The sequence below is a fragment of the Lissotriton vulgaris genome, chromosome 8, assembly GCF_964263255.1.
Source record: "Lissotriton vulgaris chromosome 8, aLisVul1.2, whole genome shotgun sequence".
Taxonomy (NCBI): Eukaryota; Metazoa; Chordata; class Amphibia; order Caudata; family Salamandridae; genus Lissotriton; species Lissotriton vulgaris.
The window spans coordinates 592757718-592771257 of record NC_141696.1 but is presented as its reverse complement, the minus strand read 5'-3'; positions in this window follow the sequence as shown (position 1 = coordinate 592771257).

The following is a 13540-nucleotide window of genomic DNA, read 5'->3' as shown; positions in this document are numbered from 1 at the left end:
TTCCAATGCCTCATGAGCCTCAGGAACGTTTGGGGTATGCGTGCAGATCCGCTACGAAAGTCTAGGAGACACTGCTGCCTGACTGCCACATACGCGGCTCAGCTGAGAGTGCGTTGTCTGCCATGGGTTTGCCCTTTTTATTCTGCCGATAGTTGCTAATTCTGTCCATCAGTTGGCCGGATGTGCCCAAATATGGGTTTTGCGGTCCATCTCTGTTGGATGGCAGTCAGGTGTGCTTGTCAGCACCGAACACCGGGATTTCGCGCATGCGCCCAGTCAGTGTTAGGATGTTTGCTCATTATTAGCGCATGGCATCTGTTGAGACGCTAGTATTTCGCGCATGCGCCCTATCGAGGCACTGGTACAGAGTCCTGCACATGTGCATAGTTCGTGTTCAGTGCGCACGGTTGCAGTTGGGATGCTTATGTCCCTAAACGCTCACATTCATAAGAGTTTATTTTATGCAGGTGTTAAGTAGAGTAAAAAGCGTTCACAATAAAGCGCACATTTGTTCACAGCACAAGTGTTCAGAATGGGTGTGCTTGTTTGCTATAACTATGTCTTTAGGATCTGTTTACTCGAAGCGCATTTACCGTTATTATGGTTATTTATAGAAAAGGAGTCCAAAATAGGGGTTTGTTTTTGGTGAAATTCATAACCATAAGGACGCTCTTTCTAAAAAGACCATCATTTCGTGGAGCTTTGCGGAGTATGCTCTTTAAGCGGTCATGTTGGTGGGAATTGCAGTGTGAACATCCTTCGGTCATGAAAGATAGTTGCGAAACAGGGGTGTAATCTGTCTGGTTTTATGTCAGTTGTCCCCATGGGAACTCCTCATTCAGGCCTATAACGTGGGTCCCCAGGCGGAACACCCAATGTTGTTCCTTTTCAAGTAGACCAGATTCTGATGGTAATTGTTCTATGACTGTCCAACAGATATCGTTGACACAATGTTGTGCTTCCAGAAAGTGTGTAGCCATTTTGGTTGTGCTCTTTTTGCACCGTATGTTGCTCTTATGTTCACTGAGCCGTGTTTTCACTGCTCTCGTGGTCATGCCTACATATCCTAGGCCGCAAGGACAAGTGATCATGTACACTACGTTGCGGCTGTTACAGTTGGTCCTTCCACATTGATCCCATTTAATTCCATTGTTGAATTTCAATTGTTTGCTCCTTTTTGTAAGGTGGCAGCTGGCACAGTTACCGCACGGGAAATGGCCTTGTATTCCATGTTTTGAAAGTGGCAGTGGTGTGTCTGATTTTGGGCGTGTGTGGACCAGCATATCCTTCAGATTTCTCCCTCTTTTGTGAGCGAATAGTGGTTTCTCAAAACCTAGTGTTCCACTAGACAGAATGCCCCATCTTTTGTTGATTATTTTAGATATTTCGTTGGAGTGTGTATTGTATGTAGTTACACATACGGGTCTTTTTTGCTCCGAACTGGGTTGTGTTTTGTTTTTCAACAGTGCATCTCTATTGTTGTTTCTGGACCTCTTCATGGCAGCATTTATGATCCTGTCTGGGTATTTCCTCTTCTGTAGTTTGGTTTTGAGGTCATTTGCCTGGGATTTGTAGGCGACTAGGTCAGTGCAGTTTCTCCTTAAGCGAAGGAACTGGCCATAGGGTAGGTTCACCCGGAGGTGTCGGGCATGGAAGCTGTCGAATCTTAATAAGCAGTTCCTTGCTATGGGCTTGAAGTGGGTTGTCGTTTTGAGGACCCCCTCTTCATGATAAATGTTCAGGTCAAAAAAGACAAGTGTGTCTTTTGACACTGTGTGCGTGAATTTCAGATAGGTATTCTGGGTATTCAACCATGCCATGAATTGTGTAACTGATTCCAGATCACCTTGCAGGATGACAAACACATTGTCGGTGTATTTCTTCCATGTAGTAATGTGTTGTCTAAAGGGATTTTGGTCATTGAGAATCTTGTATGTCTCTAAATGGTGTACATAGAGTCCCGCCAAACTTGGAGCGAAGGTGCTTCCCATGCTCGTACCATGGCTTTGGAGATAGATTGTTGTCTTATATTCAAAGAAGTTCTTTGTGAGTGCTAGTGCTATGCATTCCAGTACTACTCCTCTGGGTGTCTGGTATGGCCAATTGGTGCTGTCCAGAACCTCCTCAATGATGGCTAAAGTTTTGTCATGTGGCAAGCTAGTGTATAAGCTTTCCATGTCCAGACTTAGCAGGAGCTGAGTGTTTGGATAGAAAATTGCATTTTGCAGTAGTTGTAAAACTGCCTTAGTATCTTTGAGATAGATGTCCGTCGCCTGCACTAGGGGTCGGAGAAAGGCGTCAGCAAACTTTGATAGTGGTTCAAGTATTGACCTGTTACCAGAGACAATAGGTCTCACCGGTGGATTTTGTATGTTTTTATGTATTTTAACTACATACAATACACACTCCAACGAAAAATCTAAAATAATCAATAAAAGATGGGGCATTCTGTCTAGTGGAACACTAGGTTTTGAGAAACCACTATTCGCTCACAAAAGAGGGAGAAATCTGAAGGACATGCTGGTCCACACACGCCCAAAACCAGACACACCACTGCCACTTTCAAAACATGGATTACAAGGCCATTTCCCATGCAGTAACTGTGCCAGCTGCCACCTTACAAAAAGGAGCAAACAATTGAGTTTCAACAATGGAACCAAATGGGATCAACGTGGAATGACCAACTGTAACAGCCGCAATGTAGTGTACATGATCACTTGTCCTTGCGGCCTAGAATATGTAGGCATGACCACGAGAGCAGTGAAAACACGGCTCAGTGAACATAAGAGCAACATATGGTGCAAAAAGAGCACAATCAAAATGGCTACACACTTTCTGGAAGCACAACATTGTGTCAACGATATCTGTTGGACAGTCATAGAACAATTACCATCAGAATCTGGTCTACTTGAAAAGAAACAACGTTGGGTGTTCCGTCTGGGGACCCACGTTATAGGCCTGAATGATGAGATCCCATGGGGACAACTGACATAAAACCAGACAGATTACACCCCTGTTTCGCAACTATCTTTCATGACTGAAGGGTGATCATACTTCAATTTCCACCAACATGACAGCTTAAAGAGCATACTCCGCAAAGCTCCACGAAATGATGGTCTTTTTAGAAAGAGCGTCCTTATGCTTATGAATTTCACCAAAAAAGAACTCCTATTTTGGACTCCTTTTCTATAAATAACCATAACAACGGTAAATGCGCTTCGAGTAAACAGATCCTAAAGACATAGTTATAGAAAACAAGCACACCCATTCTGAACACTTGTGCTGTGAACAAATGTGCGCTCTATTGTGAACGCTTTTTACTCCACATAACACCTGCATAAAATAAACTTTATGAATGTGAGCGTTTAGGGACACACGCGTCCCAACTACAACCGTGTGCACTGAACACGAACTATGCACATGCGCAGGACTATGTACCAGCGCCTCGACAGGACGCATGCGCAAAATACTAGCGTCTCAACAGATGCCATGCGCTAATAATGAGCAAACATCCTAACACTGACTGGGTGCATGCGCGAAATGCCGGTGTTCGGCAATGACACGCACACCTGACTGCCATCCAACAGAGTTGGCCGGGAAAACCCATGTTTGGGCACATCCGGCCAACTAATGGACAGAATTAGCAATTATCGGCAGAATAAAAACGGCAAACCCATGGCAGACAACGCACTCTTAGCGGAGCCGCGTATGGGGCAGTCAGGCAGCAGTGTCTCCTAGACTTTCGTAGCGAATCTGCATGCATACCCCAATGTTCCTGAGGCTCTTGAGGCATTTGGAAGTTACTAATAACAGTATGCCAGTTCATTTCCTTTTCTTCCCTTTTACCCCTCACTGTATTTAAAAACCCTGAGTATTATCACCACCATAGAAAAGAATGGACAAGGAACTCGTTCTTAGAGTGTGTGTTTTATGTTAAGTGTATTGTATGTCTTGTAAATGTCCCCTTTTTTTCACGCCAGGCACGAATTCACAAGTAGATTGACATTTCTGTCTAGTGATCGGAGCCCACACAATGATTATTTTTTCACAGGTCACTGCGCCTAGTGTTTATTTAAAGGAGTGGACCACCAGAAAAAAAAATGTGTCCCCTTCCTTTACAGGTCGAAAATCAGCGACTATTTAATCATCCAGTAGGTACATATTATGACTTGCACTAATTTTCACTTTTTGTAAATAAACTTCATGTTTTAAGTAGAGATACGTGAGTAAGGTGGGGATTTGTGTACCCTGTCCTGAAGAAGGAGCTTAGTCTCCGAAACATGTTGACACACACATATGGGAGGTAGTACACATAGTCTTGCATAATATACCTCCATCTACTGCACGTTTTTAATAGCGCCAGCCCGGGGGCAGATTAAAATATTTTTTTACCCCAGCAGCCAGGCCCTTTTTAAACTTCACTCGCCGAATAACCTCACCACTCACACACATAATATTCCTTCACATACACCACACATAGTCCTGGAAAGTGCTCCCGCGCAGTCGCTGGTCGCAGCACTGTTGGGATATAAAATTATATATGCCTTCATGATTGGCCCACTATGTACCATATAACCGCATATACGTATGAATAACCGCATAGTATTATAATATATATGTTAGCTCAGTGATAGATTCATGTAGGCCCATTCAGACCTATTGATATAGTCAGGGCCACTCTGTTTCGTTTCCCTTCATGCATCTACTGTTTCCCAGAAGTCACATGGGTTGGTTCTTGGTACGAAAACTATGTTGAATCACGCAGCCTGCTTCTCTGATCCTTTGTGCGTAGCTCAGGGAAACCCAAGGTCGCACCTGCCCCTCTTGTGGGATGCGTTCATTCTAGCAATGCCCGTTCCTGTACTCCCCGGGCTCCAGATAGACAAGAGGGCATCTTCCTGACCTGCCCCCGGAATAGCTTTAGCTTAGCTACTAATAATCAATGGTGCCTTATATGGGTTTTCCTGCTGGCTCAATGACAACTTGTATTTTTCCTTGTAGGGTGTTAACCTGAATGTGTGAAACGTATATATGCTTTGTATCACTTGCATTTCGTCAGTCTCCTCTGCGCACCTCCGTGGGTCGTGTAGACCGAGGCTCCCCTGACAGGGCTTGTATTTGATTGAATAAACGATTCGACCTTCTCCATTGCCGACTGCCTTATTCTTCCTTTATGTTATATATGGGCTATTGGTAAGTATAGTCCGGTTTTGTAAAATCCGATTCCTTCAGTTGGGGACTCTGCCGGGACTCCACAATAGTGTCGTCCCTTCCTGTAAACAGGAGTAGAAGGGACAGGGAGGAGGTCTGGCCGAGTGGGTGGACAAGCAGTATTTTGATCCGAAACACCCGCTTGTGGTAAGACAATTGGAGATTCTGCCCTCAAGCCCAGTATCCCTCCCAGCTGCTGAAGACCTATGCCGGAGTCCTACGGGCTTAACCCGAGAGAAGAACAGACTGTGTCGGTCTGTCTAGAAATCAGCAGTGGAGAAGTCGGGATCGGCCTGAGTGCACCAGGTGAGTGAGCCTTTTTGATCAAAATTGGGCGACGGACGCTTGGAAGAAGTGTTCGCTTGGTAATAGCAGTCTGCTTTTTGTTAGTGGTTGGGGAAGCCGGTCCACAAGGGAATCAGAAGGGGTCTGACGTTGCGGTGCAGGAGCTGCACGGGCAGACACTTTATGGATTTGTTTGGTAAAAATTGAAGGTAGTACTTGGTGCCTTGCGGAGCACGGAGTGCTCGCTCGGCCAAACTCACTCCGGGGAAGCCCTGGGAACAACTGGGTAAGCTAGGGTTCCGGGGCTTCTCGCCCCGAAAACACCGGCCCAACCAGAATGCGGCCAGTGGATACCTAGGGAGTGGGTTTGTGGTTTTCCTACCGAGTGGCTTATCTGTGGTTGAATTTCGGATAGGTCTGGAATTCTTTTTTGAAATGATTCCCCGAACGAGAGTCGACGGGCTCTGTTCATATTCGAAGACATGTCACTTGCATTTGAATTTGTATTGAGCTCATTGGTACCCTGACGCGCTTTACAGCACTTTAAATGGTTGGAGAATAGGAAAATTATGAGAGAGTGAATGGTGAAGAGGGCGCGCCCGCATGAAAGGAGTGATTGAAAACTTATAAATAAGAAGTGTGATATCGTTGTTGTCATGCCTTGTTTCAGCAAAATATGTTTTGGGTGCTGCTGTCGGAGAGGTGTTCGGCTGGAAGAAAGACAGCCTGCCCCTCCGAGGGAAGCCCCAGTTTTGATATGTATGTAAACATGGTCTTACACCAATTTTGTTTAATACGTTGTGGCACAAGTACACAAGGGATAATGCTGACTTGTAATGGCCTCTAACGGGGTCGTTCGATGAGAAAAAGAATAATTATTTACAAAACAAAATGTTTTTGAAGAAAAGTCGCCAGTCGATGTTTGACTCCTTGAACCTATGGTTAAAAGAGGCTAAACGACGGCGAATAAGGGAAGAGACACTGGGAAAGATTAAATCTGGGCAGACTGTAACTCAAAAGGCCATAGCCTACGATAAAGGTAAGGTGGAGGAAAATATTGCCCAAATGGACAGACAGTTCCGGTTGGAAACAGATAAAAGTTATGTGGCCCGACCCGATACTGGGGATGAGATGGAGGATTTATTAGAAACTTGTCCACCTCCTCCTTATGCTCCACAGGGTTTATATCCAGCGGTGCCCGTGGCCCGAATAGATCGCCCTGGGGCCGCGTTGGTTATTAAGGATCCTATGGGAGCAGCGGCTACGGCCCCGCCTGTTGGGTCTGTACGGAGTGCGCTGCTTCCCCCTCCCTCCCTCCGACCAACTACCTCACCCTTAATTTTGTTACAAACAGACTCAGATGTCCCTTCCACTTTGCACCCAGTATTTCTCTCTCCTCTGGCTCAAAGCGCTATAGATCCTCGAGCTTTGGCTACCTTAGATACCACGCCTAAGCATCTTGGGTCTGATTTAAGTGAACAACGGATTTTTACTAGATCCTCGCTAGGTATGGAGGAAAGAAAGACTATAGTGAATCAGGCGTCCCAATGGATGCGGAATGCCATTTATACTATGGAAGACATTTGGAGCACCATGAAAGATTTTGAACCTGTTGCTCAGCAACTGGATTTAGAAAATATGGCGATCCGATTAATTTCACTATGGGAACAGTGTTTTGAGGAAGGGTTCGCTCCTCAAATATTGAGGGATATAAGAGATTGAGCCCACAAATTCCAATTGCAGTCTGATGAAGTATATCAGAATGTAGCAACTCTCTTACAGTATCGAGAACTAATGCATCGGAAATGTGCTGATTGGGGCCCCCCAGAATCCTATGAGATAGGTACATCCTCTCTTCTTTCCGGAATTGCCTGAAATAAAGTACGCCGGGGGCAATGTTACCAGGGCAAGAGTGGACGCGAGGCTTCAGGAACAATGGTTTTATACCCCTTGGAAACGAAGCGAGGTTTTTACATTAAAAGCTCAGCTCCCTGACCCCCGCAAGAATTCCACAGCTTACTATAAGGAATTGGCTGAGGCTGCCAATTCCGCTATTATGACTATAGCTGACATTGAGTTATTTTTTGGCCTTTTGATCCCGGTCGATATCTGGAGACAGATACATGATATAGATCATGTTCCAGAGTTAGGGGGAACATGGGATCAATTGAAGACTTGGGATAAGGAACTAAAACCTGGAGAGAAGCCCCGGGATGAGATTTTAGCAGTACCAGATAAAATTATTACGTTCATGCAGACCCTCCTCCCTCCTAAGAAAATAGATTGGGATAAATTATCGGCTTGTAAACAGAAGAAAGATGAGAGTGTGTCAGATTTCTTTACCAGGTTTGAGAAGACATTCATAGATTTTAGTGGGCAGGATCGATCCACAGATGGGGGATACGACTGTTTGTAAATAGGTTTGTGACAAATTTACTGCCAGAGATTATGTCTCGCCTCCAAGCAGCCAAGAGTACGTGGACCACGGCCACCCCATCCGTGATCCTCAGTATGGCTCAATATTACGAGCATAGAGAAAATGAAAGCAAGGAAAAAACTGAAAAGAAGACAAAAAATTTAAAGACTAGAGTCTTGTTGAAGCAAGTTAGTAGAGGACAGAATGCAGGACGAGGTGGGCGTGCTTCCTCTCAAAGGGGTGTAGCCGTTGGTAGAGGAAGAGGAGGTCGCCCGAATATCGGTATTAATCAGTGCTCATATTGTAAACAAAAGGGGAACTGGAGAGCAGACTGTCCTTTGTTGTTGACGAGAAAGGGTCCCAGTAGGGGACGAGGGCGGGGCCGGGGAAATATGGATTGAGAAAGTATGCGACGAGAGGAAGAGGATTCTCGAAAAAACTATTTTGATAGCCCACAAAACAGGCAGTACTATAATGAGAATTATGGGGAGGATAGGTATGACGGGCACGAATATGCATGAGACAGCCAAGGACAGAGAAGGGGCCACATTACAGTACCAGTTGACCAAGAGGGAGCTTATGTACAAGGGGAACTGTTGGGAGCATCGGGAAAATTCCTATTGGATACTGGAGCAATGAATAGTTCAGTTGCTAATATAATGGTCCCAGGGGCTGCTCTGTCTGGCCAGAATAATGTATCAATAGGTTTCTCTGGAATACCTGTGGCAATCCCCGTTTCTAAGCAATTGCCTTTTACTGTAGGTCCTATTTCTATACAGTCACCTTTTCTATTGACATGGCAGCGGACACCTACCTGTTGGAGGGTGGATTGGCCACTCGTTTAGCACCATTAGTCTGGGGTCCTGACGCTGTCGGTCTTCCCTGCCCCACCGCAAACTCCATCGCGGGGCCGCAGCGGGGAAAGACTACAGCTCCCAGACTCCTTTTGCGGACACGCCCACTTTCTGGAAATCACCGTGCACGAAGGCGCACAAAGGCGAGCAGCTCCCACTGAGGAGCGGGGGACATTGCAGCGGACACCTACCTGTTGGAGGGTGGATTGGCCACTCGTTTAGCACCATTAGTCTGGGGCCCTGACGCTGTCGGTCTTCCCTGCCGCCACCGCAAACTCCATCGCGGGGAAGCAGCGGGGGAGGACTACAGCTCCCAGACTCCTTTGCGGACACGCCCACTTCTGGGTAATCACCGCACACGGAGGCGCACAAAGCCGAGCAGCTCCCACTGAGGAGCGGGGGACATTGCAGTGGACACCTACCTGTTGGAGGGTGGATTGTCCACTCGTTTAGCACCATTAGTCTGGGGCTCTGGCGCTGTCGGTCTTCCCTGCCGCCACCGCAAACTCCATCGCGGGGCCGCAGCGGGGGAAGACTACAGCTCCCAGACTCCTTTGCAGACACGCCCACTTCCGGGAAATCACCGCGCACAGAGGCGCACAAAGCCGAGCAGCTTCCTCTGCTTCGCAGACGCGCGCGGACGACGCCGGGCGAAGCCTGGGCAAAGGGTGAGCCCTCTGTGGCCCTCAGAGGCCGGAGGAGGATGGGACGGCCCACCCCTCTTGACTCTACTACATCACTGAGGTTACGAGTTTTTGACCCCTCCCTACACGCTGGCAGAGAATTTCCCTACTGGACACTAGTCGAAAATTGCCAAATATCCCCAGATTGTCTTGTTGTCCTGCGATACTCTAACATTAGCACACCCCATCATGACTTGCAAGGGGGCTACCAAGAAACCTATCAGTTAGGGAGGCTTACGTCCTGGGTCACAAGACCATGGTAGGTCATCTCCACCCACCGCTAACACAAATAAATCTTGCAAGATTACAAATAGCATATCCACCAACCAATCTCCCGAACTAACGAATGGTACAGCGCAAAACCTCTCACTGTTAGACGAGTTAAATTCCCTTTGCAAAACTAGGTATGCCACTGTGGAAGTCAGAAATGAAATCAAAAGTCCCCCACCTTGCCCCGCCAAAATAACCAGTACATCAACTCCAATCGTCAGCCCACTGGAACACCTCCCATTACCCAAACACGCAAATATGCAAAACATAGTACTTCCCCAGCACTCATCCAGTAAAAGGAAGTGGGATGGGATCAATCCCACAGGGAACCAACCCAATATGTGCTCTAGCCCCCCATTGACCATAACTAATCCCCCCCTAAATTCGGTAGAACAATTAGACCAATTGGTAACTTCTTTCGATTTGAATATTTTGTCCCAGATCGAACAATTGGTTAGATCAATCATTTCTCTGCTGATTGAAAAAATTACTACTCTAGAGGATAGGCTGCTGGGAATAGAGAAAAGTATCAAGGCCAACTCACCTCCCAATGAAAAATCTGTAACACCCAACTGTTCCAACCCACCTGGTACAACCGAAGTGCCAATGCCACCTGCAAAAAACAGTAATAATCAAACTCATCCTTTAGTCTCTAACTTACCAACCCCTATTGCCCCTAAAGTCCACTCCAAACCTGGTCTATCACAATACACTGCTACTAGAGTAGAGCCTTATAAAACAACTCATATACAGCTACCTCCGGAGGCTGCACCTTTCGTGTGTGTCCTCGCGGGAGTCCCAGCACTCAATCATGGAAAAACCGAATGGGAACAAGACCTACTAAATAAAGTCACTTACTGGCTAACTAAAAATAGGCCCTTGTGTTTTTGTATGTAAGTTTTTATGATTGTTTTTAACTGTAGAGACACTGATGTTGGTCTGTTAAAGATAGCCCCCGTGTCCATTACTCTGACAGACATGCAGGAGTAAATTCCTTAGTTCCATATGACAATTCATAGTTTTCCATACTTATGGCCAATGTGCATTGTTACGGGGTGATTGAAGGCGGGAAGGGCACAGCCACTCAATGCACAGATGCTTCTACCCCTCGAGTAAATTGTCTCTGCCTTCGGTCTTAGTCGGGGGATGTATGCCATGCTTGGATAAAAATCGTGTAGGTCCCAGATGGATATAGGGCCGTCGCCTTCTCGGGGATGCAAAGTTTGCAGGCAAATACTTGCAATAGCCTGATTTTACCGATTTTGAAAAAAGCCCCAGTTGATGGTGCCCCAGATTATAAGGATACATATAGTTTTGGGATCGACCTTCGAGAGGTTAACAAAATAGTGGTTCCACAGTATCCAGTGGTACCTGATATAACTGCTATTTTGACTATGATTCCTCCCGCAGCTCAGTACTTCTCGGTAATAGATCTCAAGAATGCCTTCTTTAGCATCCCGATACATCCTGATAGCAGGCATATCTTCGGATTCTCATTGGCTGGCCGAAGTTTTAGATTTACATGCGCCCCCCAAGGCTATACTGAAAGTCCTAGCATTTATAGCCAGGCCTTAAAAGCAGTTCTTGATGAATTCATTTTGCCAGCCGGGAATGCAATTATCCAATACGTGGATGATATATTGGTGGTCTCGGATACTCAAGAGGGATGCAAAGAGGCCACGGTGAAATTGTTACACCATTTGGCTAAGAAAGGGAATAAAGTGTCCCTTTCGAAATTTCAATATTGTCGACTGGAAGTGACCTACTTAGGCCACTTTCTGTCGAAAGCGGGGAGGTGATTAACTTCCGAACGAATATTTGTTATAACTAACATGTCTGTACCTCGTACTTAACATGATGTTCGTGCCTTTCTTGGAATAACCTCTTACTGTCGTCAATGGATTCCTAACTATTCACTTCTCTCTAAACCCTTGTTGCAATTGACAACCAAAGATGTGCATGAACCCCTGCCCTGGACAGATGAATGTCAAGAAGCCTTTGATTCTTTAAAGTCTGCTCTTTGTTCTGCACCTGTGTTGGGAACTCCAGATTACCGAAAGCCTTTTGCACTTTATGTGTTATGGACGGTTGTTCATTATCAGTGTTAACACAGACTTTTGGTGGAAAACAGAGACCCTGTGCATTTTTCTCTTCAGTTTTAGATATTGTTGCACGAGCCCTCCCAAGTTGACTGAGGGCCACTGCTGCAGTAGCATTGGCCATCCGACAATCAGAAGGAATAGTCTTGAACACTGATCTCACAGTCATGGTACCGCATGCTGTGGATATTCTTTTGAATAGATCTAAAACCCAGCACCTAACGAGTGCTAGATTGACAGGATATGAATTGACATTGTTTGCCCCTCACATTACTATTAAAAGATGCACCACTTTGAATCCCGCCACATTATTGCCTCTCCCTGAGAAAGACGAAAGAGGTGATGTCCATGATTGTGTATTTAGAACGGAAGAAGAAACAAAGGGGCATGTAGATTTAACTGACACCCCTTTACTTGAACCTGACGGGGAATTGTATGTGGATGGCTCTTGTTTTAAGTTACCAGATGGCACTGCAACAGCTGCATATGCCATTACCACTTGGAAGACAGTAGTAGAACCCGCAAGGATTTCACACCACTCAGCCCAAGCAGCTGAACTAATAGCTTTGTTAAGGGCCTGCGAATTGAGTGAAGGTTTCTAAGCATCGCCAGAAAATTCAACATGGTCCCTTGATTGATCGATTGTTATTTGTCTTAACCTTACCAAAGAAGTTAGCCATTATTAAATGCAGTGCACACGAAAAGGTTGCAGATTCTACTAAAAAGGGGAACGCCTTTGCCGATTCAGTAGCAAAAGAAACGGCGCAGGCTAAAGGAATTCCCATGTTTCGTAGTACATCTGTCCGATGGCCCAACAAAACATCCCTTTTTGATAATACCATTGAAAGTGTGAAAGAATTACAGAAGGAAGCGACTGTCGAAGAGATGCAGAGGTGGGAACAGGAGATTGGGAAACTAGTTAAAAATGGATGTTGGATAGACCGATCTCAGAGGCAGCGATGGTTGCTCCCCAATGCATTGGTATATGCAGTAGTCACCATGGCGCATGGCCCGGCCCATATCAGCACTAAAGGAATTAGCGCAGTATTAGACCCAGTATGGAATAACCCCAACATTTCCAAAATAGCAGCCCACATTGTTAAATATTGCCCGGTGTGTTTACGACATAACCCTGGAGGTAGAGAATCTTTTTTGAGTGGCAATTTTGCCCCGCCATCCTTGCCTTTTGAAGTTATACAGATAGATAACATACAAATGGAACGTGTAAATAATTTGAAGTATGTATTGGTGGTGGTATGTGCTTTCAGTAAATGGGTCGAGGCCTAGCCCACCAAAGATGCCACGGCAATTGCCACTGCTAAGGTTCTAATCAAGGAATTTTTCCCTTGATATTGTTTGCCCCGAGTTATCTGCTCGGACAACGGGCCCCACTTTAATGCCTTACTTGTACAAAGTGTTTGTGATGGATTGAAAATAAACAATAGAAGCAAAATGTCCAAGAAGGAATCATTGCAAGTATAATTTCAATGTTATATGTGTCACATATGTGAACACTTAATTATAGTGACCATAGGGATTCACAAGCAACAATCAAATTGTATCAAAAATAGATTGTTTTTTATTTTTCAATGAATAGATAGCTTTCTTTGACAATAAAAGTCTGGCAACAAAAATACTACCAAAGAGATTGAAAATAAGGCAAAAGTTCCATGCTGCTAGACACCCACAATCAGCGGGCTTGGTTAAAAAATATAATGGTAT